Consider the following 22776-nt stretch of genomic DNA (forward strand, 5'->3'; position numbering starts at 1 on the left):
ATAGAATTTAAGTGAGCAATTAATCTATGTGCCAGTTATAAAATAAATTTTGGCTCATGGTTCTTCATGGTTTATAACTGCTACTGTTAAAGTTGTTTACTGTAAACATTGCAAAGAATCTTTTAGTGTAATCCAAGATAGCAGTTTTAGCAGAATGTGTGCATTCCTACAGTATATGGTGTAATTAGAGCTATTACAGAATTCTGATTTCAAATCATTTTGTTTTTGACGAGACTGTATTTTAATAATTTATTGAATACATTGTCCCCTTGTAGGCATTTTAAACATTACACTATTAATGTACCACTAATCGTATAAATTCATTCATTGGAAATAGTCAGACCTACATGGTGGAATATTACTGTTACAATATCCAATTTGCAGCCTGCCTTTGTGTTGCATGTGATGTTGAACATCTTTGGTCTCCATCATACTGATGCATATCCTCGTTTATTATTATTCCATTATCATCATGTCTTCTCAGCAGGCCTCACTAATTATAATCGAAATATTCATGCCAGCATGGAAGTTCTGTGATATTGAGGCTTGGCCAATTATGTAGGTGTGACCCACGACTTGAAAGTTGAAATTCAGCATCTGTTTTCAAAGGTGGGATCATATTTTGTGGGTGATATAAATTTTATTTAATCCATACTGCTGCATTAAATAATGTACTGAAATAAAAGTCAGTGGAGATTTAAGCACTCTCTGTGGTTGAAATAAATTTTGTTCATTCAAGTGCAAGCTTCATGCAGAATAACTGCATGTATTAAAATGCAAGGAAGCAGCTTATATTGTGCTTTTACTAAAAGTAATGTTCTAGCACTGTATGATGGCTAATTAAGTTTTTGATAAAACATGTTAATTAAAATGTTGAAATATAGATAGCTAGACATTTACTTTATTCCATTTAACCAATTAATGATATTTTATAACTATCACATTACAAAATTTGGTTCATGTTTATGTTTTCTCGTAAGAGGTTGTAAAAACCCCAAATAAGGTGATCTGTAGTTAAACATAAATGCACAGTGAAATAGCATTGCATTTTTATTAGCAGTGATTGAAGTTTGTACTTCAGGATATTCACTCCATTTGCAGATAGATCTACTGTTAAAAATGTAAAGTGTCATAACACGTTCTTTGTAAATTGATAGTTTTCTCAGACTCTGACAAATCACTATTCAGGTCAGTTAACAATGGCGTTGTTTGGAAAAATAAATAATCTGGACTCTAAAACTATTAAAATATAGGTGCAGATGTCATTTTCATTTTGAATTTTTTTAACTGCATGGTATTGTCTTACATAAAAATATTATCCAACACTACACTGTGTTATTAACAGATTGATAATAATACACTATTCTTTGTTTGAGAATAAATCTGATAGCCCATCATATTAAAGAACAGAAATGATAAATCTACCTACTTCAATGCTTGTGATGTAGTATAAGGTTATATGTTGGTGGTATTTGGTTGGGGGTTATGGAGGAGATTCTTTACAAGAGAGGTCTCAACTGTTCCTTAAATTAATATAAAGACTTTTTGAAAATATTTGTTAAGAAAATATTTAAGCATTTTTTTGTAAGTTTTAAAAATATTTGATGCAAAGACACAAATATTGTCACTGTTGCTTAAATTGATGTATGTTATTGTCCTACAAATATCACATTGATAACCCAAAAAAATTATGCTATTCATGATGCTATTTTGCATTATGCTAGCCATGCATTTGATAATGATGAGAATTGTGTATTTATCAATGCAAAGTTATTAAACAGAAAAATGTAGATATACTCAGAGAATATTCTATCATTCTTTCGTTAATGTTAACACAGAAGTATTAGTCACTTGGCAATTTTTGTAAATTGGCTTTGGATGTGCCAATCTTTTAATGGAAGTAGATGAATTGTCATTGCTTGGAATTATCAAGATCAATTAGAATATTTGATTTCTTTAGGATACATTTTTATTCCCTACAGACTTCTGTCATAGTTGTAATGACATTAGTATTTGATATTTCTTTATCACACAACAGCATACATAAGTATTCTGCATACGGTTGATGAGTGACATGCAGATTGTTTTGGTAACAGTTTTGCATGCATGATAAGATGAAGACCAAGCAATACGTAGACCTAGAAGATGTCCAATGGCTGGTTCAATAGCTCTTTGTGTTGGAGTGCAGAGCAGTTAATCAGGAGCTCAAGAAATAATTAACAACTGAGTTTGGGTAGGGCAAATGCTTGGGTAAACAGCAATTGTTCTTAGCAAAAGATTCCAAACAGAAGCAACAATGCTGGCATTGTCCTTTACATCTCATTAAGAGGACTCAAGCATAAGAGCTGAGTGCTCAGAGGCGGGTGGGAACCTAGCAGGCAAACTGTGTGCTGAACAAGTCTCCCATGATCCCATTACAACAATCTCTGGCTTTTGGCATCAGCAATGCCAGCTGCATTGAGGGAAGCCAAGCCTGTCATAGTGTCTTCACATCAAATTTTGTAGCATGGAGGCAAAAGCATGGTCGGAGCTTAACGAGGGCCAAAATACAATAGCATCTATTAGGATTTGTTTTTGAACAGGGCTGTTTATCAATGTATCAGGCATTGTAATAATAAAGCTTCTCTTAACTGAAAAAAATGCTGCTTAATGCAACAATGAAGTACAATTTTGAAAGTTTTCATGAGTTTTGTCATTTCTACTATGGATTTTATGTCATCTATGCTTTCTGTTTCTGGTATATTGAATTCATTTGTGCCAGAGTAATGTATGTGAAAGTGCTGTTTGATTGTACATTGTTCTATCTATTGCTCATTTTCAGCTATAGTATAGCTATCACCCAATCATGATATGTATCATTTTCTCATTTGCTTCTGCATGATTTATTGGTAACTTAACAAAGTCCTGTTAATATATTCAGTTTCCAAACTCAGAAGAAAATGGGTCTGTTAATTTTGGTGAAAATTTGTCTTTATTGCTTTTAAACTCCTTACAACAAAAAGATGCAAATTCTGTGGTGAAAACAGCTATTGAAATATGACAGTGATAACACTCAAATTTGCTCCATTGTTTTTTAAGCAGTGGATCAAATACAACACAGCCCATTTTTTGTTGATGCTACACTAGCTATATGATTCAAGTAACTTTTATTGTATAATTTAGCTGTAGAACATATGACAATCAGACATTACAGGGGCAAGTTTTGATGTACAATACACATTAGTTTAAAGGATTACATTGAGGTTGTTGTATTTTATTACTGGAGTATGTTTACATTTATTAAAATATAGGACAAAAAGACAATCTACACAGTGATTTGGTTGTCTTAATTTGATTATTTCATAAGTCAGCATCACACAAAGGAATATACAATAATTAATATTGTAGGCATTGACTAAAAAATAACCTATTTTGTTATAGAATGAGGCTAATACATTCAGATGTTCTCCAACATTCCAACAAAATGCCAGATTAATTGAAAATGGCTTTGCAGTTAAAAATCTGGAGACAGTTGCTATTTTTTCAAAATGGGATTTAAATTGGGTTCAGCTTATCTAAGTGCATCAGGTTTATCATAGAACAGTTTCCGTACCAGCAGGAGTTTAAGCAAAGAAGCGTTCATTTCCTTTATGTGATCTGCATAAGATGATGTTTACCCCTGCTCTGTCACTGCTAGAATTCATAGCTTTAGGAATTCATCAATATGCTGCAGACAGGTAAAATATATTTTTTCTTTCTGTACCTTATTAGTGGTTCCTACATTTAAAAATAAGTGTACTTTAAAATCATATACAAACCTAATATTATATTTGAAATCAATATTCAAAAAACACACTTACATGTGTGTAAATATATTTAATTGAACTAAAAAATGATGATTTCCGAAAGTGAATTAAATTATTGAAATAAGACACTTCAGGATGGAATCTTTGGCCATGCACCCTTGTGGTGAGAGAGGTGGAAAGAAGGGGCCATCATTGAGGAGGTTTGCCTTGGAGAGAAACTCATCCAACTTCTCACCGCCTCTGCAACTTAATGTTGGGTGAGAAGGTCCATAGGCACCTTTCTGAACTCACCACAAATTAAAACTCTTACGTTATCACTTAATGGTCATTTAAAAGTTTGAACTCATCACTTCTCCAGCCACCTGCCTTCACAGGAGGCAACATTTGTAGGTGATGGAATCCAATTGCCTCAATTTGATGGTAATTGGATGGCAGACAGGACCTAGCCTCGGAAAGCCACACGTGGCCTTGCTGCTGATTCTGTTCTCCCATGACCCATACATTGTGGACAAGAAGATAAAAATCACTTGCTTGCCATCTGCTGGATGCACCAAGGAGTAGACTGGTGGACTTGAGGACCAAAGGCTGCCAGCCTTTGATCGGCCAGCTACTTTTGGTGGCTTAGATCCTCAGTGTCGAGGCCTGTGATATGGGGAGATACTCACCTTTGCTTGGCCTGACAGCTCCTAAAATTCAGATTGACAAGTGATCAGGTAAGTTACCTTGTACATGGTGGCATTTTATTAGTCATCACCTAATAGTTTGTTCTCACACTTAGAAAGGAAAGGGCAAGTCTCAGAGGACATGGAAGTGAATGCCAGTTCTGTTCCAGGGCAAGTCAGCTTTTCTGGTCTTATTATCCAGTTCTCAACTAATTGTATATGTATGCATGAGAAATCTTATGGCAAGGCAGCAGGAAGTCAATGACCCCACTGTTATCTTTGAGTGCCAAGTCTTCTGACTTCGTAGTTAGAGGGCACCCAGAAAGGCATTCATTCCTTACAAGCCTGCACCATCACTTTAGCTTTAGGAATGAATACCAGCAACTAAACCTGCTGGTCCTTTGATGTTCCCTGTCAGCCTGCTCCCTTCTTTAATCAGCCTGTTTTCTTTAGCCAGACAAACTTTCATCCTTGGTCCTATGTCCATTAGACTTCTTTTGGACATCCTCTGTGCAAATTAGTCTAGCACCACTCAATCTCAACTGCAGGGAAATGGTCCCCAAAGAGGAAAAAGAGCAGCTGCTCACTCCAAAGTGCAACAAGTATTGTACCTTGCCTGATGCACATTTCACAATTGCAAGGTCCACATATTTGTGCAGAACTTAATTGGGGAGGGGAACTTAATTCTGGCAAGCAAGCATTTGAATAAATGTGCATGAGAGGCAAATGTATATGAAATGTATATATGTACTTGTCATTGGGATACTTGACCGATCTTTAAAGTTCTGAGAATTTCATTACAAAGGAAACTTATTTTTCGACTCTTGCATAATTAAGTTTCCTCACACACCATTCTTCCCAATCCTAGAAGCACCACAAGATTCCAACATTTGATGGCAGAGATCAATATGTACTGTGGTGATTTCTTTTGTGCTCTTAACCATTGAATTACATATAATTTGAATTCTGGTTGGATTCAAAATAACAAATTTAACCCAATATAGCTAACACAAAATATCGGTGCTTGCATTTTTATTAAATAAAAAAATATACTTGCCTCATTTTTCAATTTTTTTTTAAATCCAGCATTTTCTAAGCCTGAATAATAAATTGACATTTACCTTGATAATGTTATGACAGTTTGGACCAGATATAATAGCTTTGGATTACTATTGTGAACTCAGCACAGAGATCATGCATCAAGATTTCACCTATCCTAAGAAGTTAAAAATCACACAACACCAGGTTATAGTCCAACAGGTTTAATTGGAAGCACACGAGCTTTCGGAGTGACGCTCCTTCATCAGGTGGTAGTGGAGGGCTCAATCCTAACACACAGAATTTATAGCAAAAATTTACAGTGCGATGTAACTGAAATTATACATTGAAAAATTAATTGTCTGCTATAAATTCTGTGTGCTAGGATTGAGCCCTCCACTACCACCTGACGAAAGAGCGTCGCTCCGAAAGCTAGTGTGCTTCCAATTAAACCTGTTGGACTATAACCTGGTGTTGTGTGATTTTTAACTTTGTACATCCCAGTCCAACACCGGCACCTCCAAATCATATTCTGAGAAGGAAAGTTAATATACATCTTTTTTTACATTGAAATAATATTTTAGCATACAGTCTTCATGAAGCTGCTACTTCTTAACTGCATGATTATAATCACAAAGGATCATCATTGTGTTTATATTTAAGTTTCTTTCCATTTCTCATTACTAGCCAATATTTTGGAGCTCCCTGACACCATTTTGGAAACACTTCCAGGACATAAACCGTAGCTGTTCGAACGGGAGGCACTCTACTACTGTTTCAGTGCATATAGAGATGGGCATTAAATATGGTCTTACTGTTATCAAGCACGTTCTGACAACAAATAGAAATATATTTAGGCTTTCATGGTATTTTGGACAAAGGTAGTTTAAATTCTGCTTTTATCCTATTAGCCTAAAATTAGAAGTGTTGCTTTTGTAAATGTCTCCAATTATGTGACCTTCGTTCATAGTAAATTATTGTAAGCAACATTAAAAAAAATTTACAAGTGTGCCTGAACTAACTCGAAGGAGGCTGGTATCCCATCACCAAGTCACCCTTTTACACATGCATGCTACTCAACACTGGTCCGGTTTCTCAGAGGCTACTCTCAGAGTGAGCAGAACCTTTGACAGTCCTCTTTATATCTGTCAGCCTGCGCTCCCTCATTATATCACATTAACAGCTCCAATCAGGGAGCTCATATTCTATGAGGTACACTTGGCCTATCCCACCAGAATCACCACAACCCTCCCCTCTAAGTCCAAGGACATAGGCTTGTTTCTTTTTCTCTTTTTTCTCCTGGGGTATTTTCGCACCAGGTTTGGTTCTTCTAACTCAGTCTCGGTGGGTGTGCAGCAGACTGTAGCTCGCATCTTGCACTCAGAGTATCTTGGAAGAAATTTATCCTCTTCCTCAGCCAATAAAGGCATCGAGTCTGCAATATCCACCCTGTCCATCTCAGACTCCTGAATTTCTTCAATGCTAGATGTAGGGGAACCAGCCATGGGCTCTGACAGACTTTCTAGTTGTTCAGAGGGGGGCTAGGTATGTTTTGCTCCTGTTCTGTTTGCAAGTTTGCAGCTTTCATGTGGTCCACATGTTTGTTCAGGATTGCCTCCGACCCAAACTTTGCAGGTGGAGTCCAGGTTACACATTAACTTTCTGTAATAATTCACCAGTCTAAGGAAAGGCTTATGCTCCAGTACAGGCAAGGGAGTGAGGGCACCTTTGATCGTCTTCGCTTTGTGTTGCAACAGATGTGACACGCTGCTGTTGACTCTGTAGCCCAAGTAGGTCATTTGGGATAGCTGGAACAAACATTTTTCCCTTAGTTCTCCAAGTGCTCTTTATTGTCTTCCCTGTTATTAGCACGTCATCTGGAAAAATGGCGACCTGGGGTAGACCTTGTAAAATGTTCTCCATCGTCCACTGAAATAGCACAGGTTCATGATACCGCAAATGACAGTGTCGTATATTGGTATAACCTCTTATGGGCATCAACTGTGGCACAGATGTGGGAATTCTTATTTAACTGTAATTGCAGATTAGCATGTCCAGCTTCGTGAAGGACAGCATCCCCATTCCAGATGTGAGAACCAGTTTATTGTTTGTTTAAAATCCCCACAAAGGTGAACTGACCCATTGGGCTTCACAATCAGTATGAATGGTGCTATCCGTTGTGCAAACTGTACTGGTTTGATGATTCTCTCAGATTCTAGCCTTCTGGTTTCTGCATCTACTTTTGCATATAAGGCAAATGGCACTGACTGGGCCTTGCAGCATTGTGGAATTCCTTCCTGGTCAACATGCAAGGTCTCCTTGTCTCCTTTGATGGTCCCTAGACCTTCCTGAAAAATGTCTGGTATTTAATTTGGACTTCACTCGGGGAGCCATTTGCTCATTGAAAAATTTTGAGCTAATCAAGGTGAATCTTTCTGAACCAATTTCACCCCATCAGGTTTGTGTCAAAGTCATTTACTACAATCAGTGGTAAATGAACCAGATGCTTATCATACAAGACTGGGACTGAGGTTATACCCTAAATCTGTAAAGGCTCGCCAGTGTAGGTTCTCAGTCTTGCCGAGGTCTTACGCAAACTTAAAGGTTGGAGTCCAAAGCCAATTTTGTTAAAGACTGGTTCTGCAATCACAGCTGCGCTGGTATCAACATCCATCATAAGTGGGACATTTGATTGGTTCTGATTTGAATGTTGATAAGCAATTTAACTGTTCCAAGTAAACTAAAACTACCATGTAGTTCTTATTATATTTCCTCTTAAAAGTTATATGAAGAAAAACTCGGCAAAATGACGTTATACTGATAGCTGTAATGTTGACAAATTTACGTTATTGAGCTGTGTCTTTGAAGCCAGGCCTAGCGATGTAACCAATGTACAAAACCCTTGAATGTTATGTTACCTGCATTTTTTTTTATTATGGTAATCATTAACTTGCTAGACCAACATGGGGTTAAATGCAAAGGTGATAATTGAATAAATTTAGAACAACAGCTGAGCACTATTACGTTTTTCTATTTTAAAATTTTTGAAGTTGAAACACATGTATGTTTACATATAATTCATTAAGAATCTCTTACTCCATCTATTTAGGGAAATTAATTGTCACAAGTATATCTTTGTATAATATTAATGAATGATGCTGCCCTTTGCTGTCATTCATGAAGCAAGGAATTCTTAAGATAAGCTGTTATCTTCCTTAACAAAAAGACAAAAGATCTCAAAGCAGATTACATTTACATTTTTCTTCTTTTGATAACATGTTTTAACTGTTAATTTTAAAACAGAGTTTGAAGTTGTAAGCTTCCATTATCATTTCAAAGGAACAAAAGCATTCCATAATATTTGTTGTAATTTTTTAAGCAAACATCTTAATTTGTTCCATTAAGTAAAATGCCACTTGTGCAAGAAAGCAATTTTAAAATTTAGATGGATAGGTAAATTTTCTGTGACAGATTTTCAGGTTGAACATGTTGAACAGAAATCAATTGTGCATTATATTTGATATGTGATAGGTATCTCAAAATTCATGAGCTTTCTTTAGCGGAACTTTAGGAGATAGATTTTGAAATTTGCTTGCCCTTTTTGCATTGTTATACATTGCACAGGATGCTTTGTGAAGAATAATACCTAATGTGGTATCTCAGGTAAAGAGAATGAAGAGAATGGCTGAGTGTCAAAAAAGAAAGCAAAGGTTACCAGGGCAACACAGAGATGACAGACTTCAGAAGGGTAATCTTGCCAATCAGAAGAAGGAGGTTATTGTGTCATGGAGAAGCTTAGGCCCCATTTTTTGTTTTTGGGTTCCTTCAGGGGATGTGAGCATCAAAGACTGGTCCAGCATTTATTGCCCACCCTTAGCTGCTCTTGACAAGGTTTTGAGCTGTCACCTTGAACCACTGAAATCCATTTGGTGTAGGTAGACTCACAATGCCATTAGGAATGGAGTTCCAGGGGTTTGTCCTAGTGGCACTGAAGCAATGATGAAATATTTCCAAGTCAGGATGATGAGAAGCTTGGACAGGAATTTGCAGGTGGTGTATTTACTGCACTTGTCCTTCTATATGGTAGTGGTTGTGGATTCGGAATGTGCTGTCTAATGAGCCTTGGAAAATTTTTGTATGTTTCAAGCCACTTATCATTTCTATCTATAGTGGGTGGAATTTTCTCTTGAGTCTCTGAGTGGACTTAGGCTTAAAAATAGGAGATGCTTCCACTTGGGGGCAGGTCACACATTTTTGCCTTTTCAGTTCATTACATCTGAATACATGGGTAAAACAGCAAATTTTTGAGCAGATGGGTAGGAGGTATTGTCTATTGTTGATACTTTCCAGACTCCAACATTTACGTGCCATACTTAAAAGGGTTCTAGGCTGCAGTTCACTCTCTCCAACCCAGGAGGACCACTTCATTCTGCTTATCACTCCCATCCACTGGGGTGGTGTCAGAGACCAGGCAAAAAGTGCTATTACACTTTAGCAGCACTTTGCTAAAGGTTTTCTAAAGTCTGTAAAAGAGAGAAGCAAAGTAGAAGCAAAAGCCTGGACAGAAGTAGCTGTGGAGGTCAGCCTCCATAGATGGCTTGTGAACCTGGTCTCAGTGCTGCAAATGCTTAACTGAACTGCTGTGTTCGAAAGGGTATGTACCACACTCTAATCAAGGTTTCATGCCTCTGCATGTGTGAGTTAGCATTGTAAGGTTACCACTGCAGGGGACTATCACACAAAAGATTGGGTGTCAGATATCTCTGTCAGAAGTCACATGTGTAGTCAATGTCTGTCTCCCAATGTGTAAGAATCTACACTACATTGGCACTGTCTCTGATGCATCTGGCAGTGTTACCACTTAAAACATAAAATGAACTACAACAACAAGCATCTCATGTACCACAAACTCACTGACCTTTCTTCAAAACTGGGAGAACATGCACATTTGATAGCTTTGCACCAAAGGCTTGCATGGCTCAAGTATGTAACCACAAAAGATAACTTTGGGATTATTTCCTCACAGGTATCTCAAGTATTCACAGCATATAAAGCTTTCTTTCTCTATGAAACTGGATCTCATTTTTTTTTTGTTCAGAACTCTTTCACATGTAACATTTCCCAAATCACAATGTTCTTGTTACTAATGCACACAGACAATCACAGCTCTGGGGATTGACATCTCTAACTGCCAACTTGGCATCAATGTGACATGCAATAGCAAAGTGAAGATTAAACAAATTGATTCCACTATTGATGTTCAGGGTTCAACCTTCTGTATAACCTGAGACTTGACACAAATATAATATTTTGTGCACCATATCCTGTGGTCTCTATCAATGTGTTAAAGCATTTGACAATGCATGAATTGTATATTTGTATACTGCTTTGATGGAGTAATCATCACTATATATCTCCTATGCTGATCATATGGAGCAGGACAAAGATATTAAGGATGTCATTCCCTGCTGTTCTTTGTGTGGGAAACAGGGCATTTAGATGCACATTTGAGGTTTGGGTGTCTGTTAGAATTGTCATCTACATGTCTGTAGTAGATGAATGCCCCTTGCAAATTGAGATTTGAGTAATCTGAACCAGGTCCCCATATAATGCTGCAAAATGCCTCACTGATGCTTTGGTCAGAAGACTGAGCAGAAGGTATTGCTGAAAAAGTAACAAATGAACTTACAATTATTTATTTCCTCCCCCTGTCACTTCACTGAACCAGGTTGCGGAGAGCTCAACAAACCATTGCTATTCTGGAGACCGTGTCCCATGATGACTGGGGTGTTCCTCCTGAGTAATCCAGACAACAACATACATCTTCAAAAATCAAATTGTCTATTCTGTAATGGCCTAGTGGTTGCATGGACAGCTTTGTATTCATTGTTAGGCATTCTCCGTCAGACCATCTTTTTGTTTGGATTTAGTTAGAGGTTAAATTTTTCATTGGGCTTATTGACTCTCTACCCTCCAGACAATGGTTTCACCTCATTTCTGTGGATGGCCTTCTCGTTTGCTTTGACATCTGCTCTGGCCTTCTTCAATCTCCCCCCGTGACTATTGGCTTTTAACTATCTCCCTTGATATTCCTGCTCTTCCCCCCAAAACCATCAAAATACCAATGTGTAGCCTAAGCCTTTCTCCCTCCCGAGCATACCTAATAATTCCAAAGTGTTTCCTGCCCTAAATATTCAGCTCCCGCTCTTCCTTATTCCTCATGCCCCTTGCAATTCTCCCCTCTGCATTCTACTTTCATCCCTCCATTCACCAGAAACCATTCACTTTAAGTTACATTTCTTATCATTCATTAATACTGAACCCATCTTTTCCTGAGTCCCATTTCTAGTTGAGTCTCCTTTTGAGTTCAGCCTCACTTGGCTGCACCTGTCAGATTTGGTGGCATCAGCCAATGTGGAAGCCTCACTTGGGCAGTCTTGTTGACTCATTGAGGCTTCACCCCTTAAACTGTAATCATTTAAGAATTACAAGCAAGACTACACATGTCAAGGACTTCTCTTGAACTGGTTGACCTGGTGAGATCTCAATCCATCAGGTTCTGAATTCTTTATATTAAAATGGTAGCATACTGTTGGGAAACTAGGTTTTATGCTTCCTGCCCAAAAATGTTCCCTGTCTGCTCTTCTTAAAGCTGCAGATTGGCCAAAAACCAATGTTAGTTTTACAAAGAAGGCATAAAGTAACTGACAAAAATCAATATTGTCCATAATCAATACTCCCTCTAATTTTTCCTTTGTATGTGCGCCTCCAATGTCCATTGTGGCATTAACTTCCATAACATGAAGAATGTGTTACCATACCAATTGGTATGTGTAGAACCTGTGAGAAACTTTGGAGTGGCTGTGTAATCACACAGCGTAGAGGGAGCTTTTTTCCATAATATCAGAAAATATGGTCGTGAGAGGTTATTTCAACAATGGAAGGAAGTTCCTGTATAGGTTGCATGGTATTTTATTTCTAGTCTTCTCCTCACTTAGGTCTATCTCAATTGATTCTTGCTGGAATATTGTTTCATGCATCCTCTGGCAGCTCATTGCTTTTCATGCATAATAGCCTGGACAGTGAAATTTATAGACTGTTGTTACACAAAGAAAACCACAGCCAAGTCCAATCTTGTCTTACCTGATGTGTACACAACTTGGCTTTCAGCATGAATACTGGCTATCAATAGGGATCTTGTTTGATTTGCCTCTGCTCAGTCCACGGATTGAGGGTCAAATTCTGGCACTTGAACATCTGTCCTGTCCTAATCAATTAACACAACATAAAATTATGAAAGATTTTAGTTTGTATTATAGATAATTAAGTACAAATGTCCAATATTGCTGTCCAATATTTCAGATTCTCACACTCATGACTTCAGATTTTTGGGTATTTAAATATATTTATATACTTCTGTTTCAGAAATAACTAAGCCTTCAGTAATAACATTTCAAAAGTATAATTTGAAATATTTGAACTTCTAGTGTAACAGTTTAATCAGTGTATTTGTTTTCATGTCTACAGGATGTTAAACTGCTATTAATATATGTGTACGATTTGCCTATAGTCAGGGGTCAAAATATATTGGCTGAAGATCATTGAAATATTGCCCATGGCATTGCAAATCTTTAGCAAAGTTCTGTTAGCAAAATTCATAAACAGACGCTTAATGCAATCATATTACATTTCTTCGTGTTATACTTTTACACAGCTGTTAAATCATTTAAACAGGCCTGTGTAGAAATAGAGAGCATAAAGCAGACAAGGTATTCTGATGTCACAGAATTATATAATCATGGAATTGTTACAGTGCAGAAGGAGGTCTGTTGGGCCGTCATTCCTGAACTGACAACCTGATTGAGCAATTCACAGCATCATTCTTTTCCCCACAATCTTGCATATCCTTCCCTTACAGTTAATAACATAACTCCATTTTGAATGCTTCAATTAAACCTATCTCCAAAACATTGTGAGGCAATGCATACCAGACCTTAGCCACTCAGTGTGTAACAAGGTTTCCCCTCATGTTACTTTCGCTTCATTTGCCATCACTAGTACAGCATTCTTATTTCCCACACTCCATCCTCTTGCAACCTTTTCATTCCTACACATCTGATGCAGCCTCCTTTTTCTTTCTCCTTTACGAACCTACCCCTTGTGTAGCTGCCATCTCATCAGCAGTAGACACATCCCCAGATCTCATAGACAAACCACCACCAACCTGGACGAGGGATGTCCAGTAAAAGGTATCGTCCCTGGTCTGTGGCAAAAGACCTAGACCTCTGGCAGAAGCCAAATCATTGCCAATTCTGATTACTTTCTGAATTGTTTGCTGCTTCTCCATTCACAGGCCACTTTTATTCTGCTTTTGCTGCTGAACAATTCACCAGTGAGCCTAGCTAGAGAAAAAGCCTGTGATTGGAGGAAGATCTCCTCCAGAATCATGGAAGTTTTGTGAATGAGAATGATTCTTTTACCATTGATGCCCCATTGTTGAATTATCACAAGCATTCTGCAGTCATTTGGGCATTAATGTAACTCCCACACTGTGTATTTTGAACCTCATTTTGTACTCTTTTTTGATCAAAGGTTTTATATTTGCAAAATGTCCTCTGGCACCATCACTACATCTAAGGATGGCTGAAAAATTATGACCACTGTCTCTACAATTTCCCCTCTCACTCCCCTCAGTATACTTTCATGCATTTCATTTGATTCTGGTGTCTTATCCACTTTGGACATCAGCTCTATTAGTTAGAATTTCTACCTTATAGACCTGTGCTATTAAGGAAATATTACTTGTTTACGAAGAGCTACAAAAGTTGCAGGAAGCAAGTTTAGGCATTGAAAGTGTTTGTAATACACATGCATAAGAGTTATCTACTTGTAAGAACACTGAGGTCTATTGAGCATTTGATTTTGCCTTTTGGAAGAAAAATTCCTTATAGTGCTAACATCAATAAGAAATTCATGAATTCTCATTCAACAACAATCTGTAGTTAGAAGTCAAGTCTTGACTTGCTTCACTGAATCAAAGAATTGTCACAGTTCACAAGAAAGACTTCAGGCAGTCATATCTAAACCAGCTCTCTAAAAAGCCTGATACCTAGTGGTGCTTCGTCTTCTTGCAGTCCTGCACATTCGTTCTTTCAGACAATAATTCAATTCCCTTTTAAATGCCTTAACTAAACCTGCCTCCACCACAATCTTAGGCATTCCAGCTCAAAACTACTTAGTGTGTGAGAAAGATTCTCCTCATGTCTGTGTTGCTTCTTTTGTCAATTACCTGAAATCTGGTCCATCTTATTCTTGAGTCTGTCATCAATTAAAACAATTACTCCTTTTCTGCTTTCGTCAGTTTTGCAACCATATTTAAATACCATTGACTCAAACAGTTCTAAGGATTGAGAAATTTTGGGTGTTTATGAGTGCCATATAAAACCACTTGCATTCATGTTTTTATGTGGCTTTGTTCTGGTTCAAGATTCAATTTGCCTGAATCATGCTCTGCACATTTGTCCCTGTGTTAAAATTGTGAGGTTCCACTGATTCCTTTGGTTCAGGAACACTCTTTGAAGCACATTAATTTCATAGATCACAGTCTCTACTTTTAGCTTGTTTTAAAAACCTTCTCATATCAAAAAATGTTCAATTTACACCTGGTATATGACAATGAAACGCCCATTAAATGGTTTAGTGTAGGTAATTTTGAGGTTATTGTGAACAATTTTAACTCACAGTGGTAGATTAGTTACCCTTATTAAGGATACAATTTTCAGCTAAACTAATAAAACTACCAGGTAAAAACAATGACTGCAGATACTGGAAACCAGATTCTGGATTAGTGGTGCTGGAAGAGCACAGCAGTTCAGGCAGCATCCAAAGAGCTTCATAATAAAACTACCAGTTTACCTTTCTTGAATAAATTAAGGAATACTTTTTAAGAGAGAAAAAAATAAAACAACTGAACTGAAACTTACTAGAAATTGGCTGTGTAATTTTTTTGCCATTTTCATAAGAGTTCCTCTCTGAGAGACCCAGCGAGTTTTCTCATCTCACTACTATGTTCGAAGCCCAGCCATTTACCAGTCAAGTTTTGGCAGTCCACAACTGCCCTTCTCCATGCTTGTAATGGGAGATCAAGCACAAACCAATGCTTTGCAAGGCACATAGATTGCACAGCTGACACTTCCTGGCACATATAATTTGTCACTATTTAAGAGCCATGACACACAGACAACAAATCCTTAACCAACTCCCATCTTACAATCCTGTCAACATCAGTGCTATTCTTTTTCCAATGCCCAGTTTAGCCCAGCATCTTATCATGATTCAATTTTTGACCATCACACGCAGGGAAGCTTTTAAATGCTTCAAAACATTTACTTTAGCAACAGCAGAAGAAAAAAATAAACAAATATGGCTATATTTCCCTCTCGAAATAGAAATGTGAACTTACCTTTCAAGAAGCAATACGTTTACAGTCAATGTGCATTCAGTGCACCCATGCTCTCTTCACTGGATCTAGGTGTCATTTGATGCCCGCCAGCTCTTCAGTGTCCATCACATCCTCTCTTTGCCTGTTTCAGTGGAGTGTAGCATGCATCACACTCTGGAGTTTATTACAAGGCTGATCTCAGATTTATCCAAGCATCAGAATCTCATCTTTAGAAGACTCATCATCTGCTTGACCACAGTCCGGTTGAAGAATGGCTGTATTATATCTGTTCTCTGCCTCTAGGCATTGCACAACACAGTTATCATGGTTGCAGTGGTAGCTTTTTGTTCCCATTAACCATTCTTGCAAGGCATCCAACCTTTGAAACTGAGAATTCTCAAGGAGGAAGGCATTTTGGCAGTGTCTGGGCTACCTGGTGCAGAGTTCTAAAATGTGAAAGCGATGATCATAGATGATTTGCTCATTGATGGAGACACATTCTTTTCTAATGATTAATTCAGCTGTGTTATTCAGAGGCACTTTCAATGTGATGTGTGTACTGTCTAAGATGCCCCTCACCTGGGGGAATCCAGCTATGTTGGCAAAGCCAGCCTGTAGTTCTATGATCAGATGAAAAGACTATTGTCAGTCAAAATCCCAGCCAGAGATTTGCAGACCTTAGGACCTAAGCAGCAGGAAATGAACACCATTAGCAAAGCACAATGATTGAGCATCACTTTCACAACTTTGTTAATTTAAAGTTAATGTTATTGCAGCAACATTTGAGTTTGAACAAGTGTTATGTCTGATATAAAGGATTTTTAGTTTTACACCTGTGCTTATATTGTTTAGGTAAGAAATGATACAATCCAATTTAAAGTTAGGTAAGCCTTGTGATCTGATTATTAGTCATATCCTAATTGTGGTGATTAAAGATCACCAGATCACCTCAATTCAAGGACATGTCTTCAGGAGTTCCTCAAGATAATATTCTATGCCCAACCATCTTCAGATGCTTCATGATCAGCTGTCCCTCCATCCTAAGGTCAGAAGTAGGGATGTTAGCTGATGATTATTACATAATATTCAGCACCATTTATGACACCTCAGATACTAAAGCAATCCATGCCTAAATTCAACAAGACTTGGACAATATCCAAATTTGGACTGATGGAGGCCAGTAACATCCAGATCACACTAAATACCAAACAATGACCATCTCCAACAAAAGAGAATTTAACCATTGCCCTCTGATATTTAATGGTATTATCATTGCTGTACCCATCTCCCAACCTCATCAACATTGTGTGGGGTTATCATTGACCGGACACTCAACTGGACTGACCTTGTAAATTCTACAAGCACAGATCACAGGCTAGGAACCCTGCAGTGAATAACTTATCCCCTGACTTCCCAAAACCTGTCCATCATCTACAAGGCATAAGCCAGGAATATGATGGAATATTTCCCACTTGCCTGGATGGGTGCAACTCCAACAGACCTTAAATGCTCATCATCATCCAAGACAAAACAGTCCACTAGACTGGCACTACATTCACAAACATTCACACCTTTCATCACCGATACTCAGTAGCAGCAGTGTGTACCAAATACAAGATGCACTGCAGAAATCCACCAACGCTCCTTAGGAAGCATCTTCCAATCCAATGACCACTCCCATCTATAAGGATAAGAGCAGCTGATATTTTGGAACACTATGACTTGTAAGTTCTCCTTCAAGCCACTTAATATCCTGATGTGGAAATATATCACTGTTCCTTCACTGTCACACAATCAGAATCCTGGAATTCCCTCTCCAAAAGCTTTCTTGCAGAATCTACACCAAAAGGACTGCAGTGATTCAAGAAAGAACCACCTTCTCAAGTGTAACATGGATGAGCAATAAATACTGCCTAGGTAGCGATATCCACATTCCAGAATGAATAAAAAAAATTTTTTGCAATGCCTGCTGTTAAATTACAATCAGCACAAAAAAAGTTTAGAAAACAGGCTGCTGAGCAACTTTTTAAACCTAACGTTTCATCATTTTAATAGAATAAAATTGTTAACCATCTTGCTTATTCTTAATTAACACGAGAATGAATTTGGTACTTAGGTGCTGGTGAACTATCTTCTGCATCTGTGTATGGGTACACACAACACTTATTACTCCTTGATAGAAAGTGGTGCAAGAATCAATTTCAACGGTTGAACAGTTTTCTAACCATTTACTGTTCTGCCCTGTTCATGGAGAATTAACATAAATAAAAACTATGGTGAGAAAAAAAGGAAGCAAGGTTCATTCCCTCAGGTTTCCAAGAGATCAAGGAAGGTGAAACCAAGCCCTGCACTAACCTAAATAATGATTCTTATAAAGTTGTATCTTGATATTTTACAAACTTGTTTCATGTATTGTTGTTGTAATTATTTAAAAGTTTGAAAACAGCTTCTGTGAAAATGTATTAATGCTAACTGAGGAAATGTTAAATTCCTCCAATTGTATTGTACACTATAAGGCAAGTCTGTTAAAATAGGTGCACATGTTAGTACAATAATTACATTTCTGGAAGAAAAATGTGACTTTACAAAGCTTCGGACATGGAGCCTTGTTACTTCAATAAGTACAAATGCTCCTGTTTACAACAAGCTAACGAAGGAAATGTAACTTTGATGTCAGTTTTAGTCATCAAGGAGAAGTCTTGATACATCTTTTTTAACTACTTATTTTAAAGAATTAATCTAAAATCTAAAATTAGAAAACTTGCTTGTCTCATCACAAGAAAATGTATGAAATTAACTAAAGTTGAGAACGTAGCTCTGCCCTCTGCTGTGGGTTCAGAGCAAGCTAATATCAATACTGCTTCAATCGAATCTCCATCGTAGGTTGTATAAATGTTTAATCTACAGCTGCATCATTTGAATAAGCTATTTTATCTCTGAAAATGGCAAATAAAATGTCATATATGAGCTACATGTATATCCGTTATTTAGTCACAAAACCAATTAGTGAAGGCTGAATTCAACACATACACAAATGCGTTTTTATTTCTTTTCAAAGAAGCAGTCCATCCCTTTAGTATGTCTATTGAAAAGAAATTTGTTTGTGTAATGCAATGAATACAGCATGGTATTATGAAGGTGAGAAAGGCTTTTCTCTATGCATATTAATTCTTAGCTTGAAAGAATTCACATTGATTGTACTGCTAGTAGCTATATAAACATAGATCATTTGAAAGCAGGCGAAAAAAATCCTTGAGTAGAACATGCCATCATAGTGCACAATACCATAGTTACCTTTCATTGAAAGGATTGTGTGAAGCTTAATGCAAAACACAATGGCTGACTGTGTTCTTTAATGTTGTCTTTGTTTTTCTGTTTCTTTATTTTTGTCACTGCTTGGACTTTTTCCAATGATGATTTAAAAAAATTAATAAAACCTTGTCCAATTAAAAAGCAAACATTCATTTATGACAATTAGAAGCAATCTGTATAACAAATGAAGATATTCCTGTTGGGCACTTTAGGAATGGGAGGAGGGTATTGAGATACAGGAAGGAAGTTGCAAGTGATGTTGAGAGTCCAGCAGCAGTGCATGCCTTCACTGTTACTGGAGTAATGGCAATGGTGAAAACACTTGAGGTTCAAGGTAATCACTGACATTAAGCTGTTAGGAGCTGTATTGTTTGTGAGTTTTTATTGCTATTTTAAGGTTACACAAAGCAGTAATGGATTCGTAACATTTCATTTCTTGGACATGGAAAGTGGTTCATAGGAAACAGGTTTGGTCAAGTATATCTTCATGCATTGGTCCCTAAGAAAATGCCACAAATGAAGCTACCTTTGCTTGGCAGAACTTTTTGCCATTTTTACTGCAATTTAGATACACAATATTGAAATTAATGTATTGACAGAAAAAAAAGCAACAAATACCTATTGCTAAACAGACAATACAAACATTATTGCAAATTAATAATTTAAATTAAAAATAAGATAAGAATGCTCAGTTGGTAAATCAGCACCTGACAGAAAATGACTGATAGTTCAGCTGCTTTCCCTATCAGCAGATTTAGTCAAGAACTTAATTAGAAATATTATATATGTTCGTTCCTTTCAAATTCCATCAGATCTGCTATAATTTTGTTTCACATTTCCTGTATAAGAGAATTTTCTTCTTATTTCTGAGTTACTAATTTCATGCTCCACTTTCAATGTCAGTATATTTGTTTATCTGAATATTACGATAACTGTTGTCTAGTATCCTGACGCATAATGTTCAGCATTAGTGTTGTAAAATTGTCCGAATCATGGTTCTTACTATTGATACATTTATTTGTAGAAGCAAATCATGTAAAATCATATTTCAGCATTGAATTCTTTGTAATGTCAATTCCATTAAATAAAAAGGAATCTTAAAAAAACTTGAATGAATTTGGTTTTCAATTAATTTATTACAGCACTGAAAGTAAGTAAATTCATATCTTTAAGTATTACATAAAATAATATATTTGCGCACTCATATATTCTAGAAATGGAAAACGTATCAAAGTTAAATGGTTGCTTTTAAGCAATACCATAGTTTATCTTTATCGAAGCAAATAGTCTTTAAATAAAATTTGGAGAGTGGACTCGTATTGTCAGTCTGGTCTTGTGAATGTTCGCTGTTTAGTTTGTCTCTGATATTTAGCAGAAGAGACATTTTCTGGGAAATCTGTAAAGCAAAAACCTTTGGGCAGGGTTCTAGGGAGCAGAGTCTCATGTAATCAATGCTGACATGTCACAACTTTTTCTGTTCCTGCCCCCCCCCCCCCCTCAGAAAATAATAACCACCAATTCTGATTTCTTGTCTAACTTTTCATTCATATCTAAACTAAAACTTTTTAATATTCCACCAAACATCTGCAAATAAAGCCACAAAAAGAAGACTACAACAAGATAAATCAACTTGAATTTGAAATACACTGCAGCATATTAAGTGGCACAGCCTCATTGTCAGAGAGGGCAACCCTGCGGCTTCTTGCAGTTTGAAGCTAATTGTTTTCGTCAGGATGGGAACGTCTGGAAGTCCATTGCAGTGTCCCACCAGCACAGCTTCAGTAACTGAGCTGGCCTGCAGAGAATGAACCCACTTTGTAACGACACAGCGGGCTCAAACACCACCTATTCTGCTCTCCAAACTGTCATGCATAACAACTTTATTGTGCTAAATTGAACTTGAAAGCACCCAAAGGCTATGAGAAGGAGAGGCTATGAGAAAAGCGTGCTGTCAGCGTTGGCAAAGGCTGACCTGGAAAGAAGATTCGGAGACAGGAGAATAAAAGACCAGGCCCCATGAACACAACATATTGTTTCATTTTAAAGTATGATTCCCATACAAGAGAAACAGAAAATGTGATGTAAATTTATTTAAATGGATTCTGCTGTTCCAAAGTTTGCCAGTCACTCTTGCTTAACTTTCCCAGCTCCCTGATTCGTTGCTTACAGTGGGAATATAATGACATATAGTCATCATTGTAACAGCTTCTTTGCAGGGGCACAATAATGATTAATAGCCAGCAGCAAATTTTCACATGGTTTTGAGGCACTGTGGCACTAAGCATACCAAACAATACCAAATCCCTTTTTCTGTTCCAATCAAAAGTGCTCTCCTTGTACCTTGCAGTTATGAACAAAGCTTATCTTAATTCCAATCAGCTTTCCTTAATTCAAAGTAGATCTCCTTTTCTGATTGATTCATGTGCTTTTTTTCTCTTTCACTTCTTTTCACTTCTGTGCTTCAGAAGCACAGTGACATTTCTTTCTTGTTTTTAACATTCACTCCCATACAAAATGTTTCTTTAAAAAGTCCCTGAAAGTGACAAACTGTTAACTGCTGGAGAAGAGAAGGCTACTTGTAAACAGAAAAAAAAAAGTTTTCTGCTCCTCTTTTCAAATTCTTTGACCAACACCAAGTTACACAAAATGTAAAGACATGCAAGCCTGATAGACATAAATCTGGGTTTGTCCAGCGTATGCAGAATCACAACAATAGGTTGGCTTTATTCATTGTATCACAGCTGGTTCCCATGAGAGACTAACAACTGAGAATAGAGTAGATCAGCTTTCCTGATGGGGATGTTTATTCATTTTATGATGGTAGTCACTTCCAAATGAAAAGATTTACATTAGATTTGATGTGTATGACAAATATTCATAATGGATCCCAACTCAGTATGAAGTTAAATCTAAGTGTTCATTCAGCAGATATACTTCAAAGATCCTGCATGTTAACCCTTGGAAAAGGAGGGTAATGAAAAATCAATACCTAACATCTTCATGTAGGTAATTTTATACTGTTGAAAAATGTGTTGCTGGAAAAGCGCAGCAGATCAGGCAACATCGAAGGAGCAGGAGAATCAATGTTTCGGGCATAAGCCCTTCTTCAGGCTTATGCCCGAAATGTCGATTCTCCTGCTCCTTGGATGCTGCCTGACCTGCTGCGCTTTTCCAGCAACACATTTTTCAGCTCTGATCTCCAGCATCTGCAGTCCTCACTTTCTCCTAGTTAATTTTATACTGTTGTTCACCAATAATTTTCTGGTACTGACCATACATCTGTGACTTACATATTTCCTTGTCAGTTTATTAGCCTGTCTACAAATGTTGAGCTCAGATAAAGTTTACATAATTTAAAGATAAAGCTTTTTAATGTAATTATAGAGGAAATCCTATACAATATTAACTAGTTGCCCAAGGGACAGAAAAACTGTGGATGTTTGAAACAGGTGGCTATTTAATGTGTGTAAAATCCTTGCACAGCTGAGCACCACTGCAGGTGAGATAATACAATTAACTAATACTTTCTGTATGCAAA

General features: G+C 37.2%; 1 long non-coding RNA gene across 45 annotated transcripts in view; it reads left to right on the top strand.

Moving 5' to 3' along the window:
- The window catches only part of LOC148151959 (uncharacterized), a 450140-nt gene that overhangs the window by 84591 nt on the left and 342773 nt on the right, over nucleotides 1-22776 (top strand). For 2 of the 45 annotated variants that reach the window (XR_015761124.1, XR_015761102.1), the window contains one exon: nucleotides 488-609. The exons of 41 other annotated variants lie outside the window; for them this stretch is intronic. This is a non-coding gene — a long non-coding RNA (uncharacterized LOC148151959). Of the gene's footprint in view, nucleotides 1-487; nucleotides 610-16077; nucleotides 18021-18042; nucleotides 20336-22776 lie in introns of those variants that run through there. 2 more of the 45 variants (XR_015761141.1, XR_015761143.1) reach the window with 2 other exon arrangements.

This window comes from Chiloscyllium plagiosum, unplaced genomic scaffold (genome assembly GCF_037043375.1).
Source record: "Chiloscyllium plagiosum isolate Xiang-an unplaced genomic scaffold, Cpla_swu_hap1 HiC_scaffold_2, whole genome shotgun sequence".
In the NCBI taxonomy this organism is placed as follows: domain Eukaryota; kingdom Metazoa; phylum Chordata; class Chondrichthyes; order Orectolobiformes; family Hemiscylliidae; genus Chiloscyllium; species Chiloscyllium plagiosum.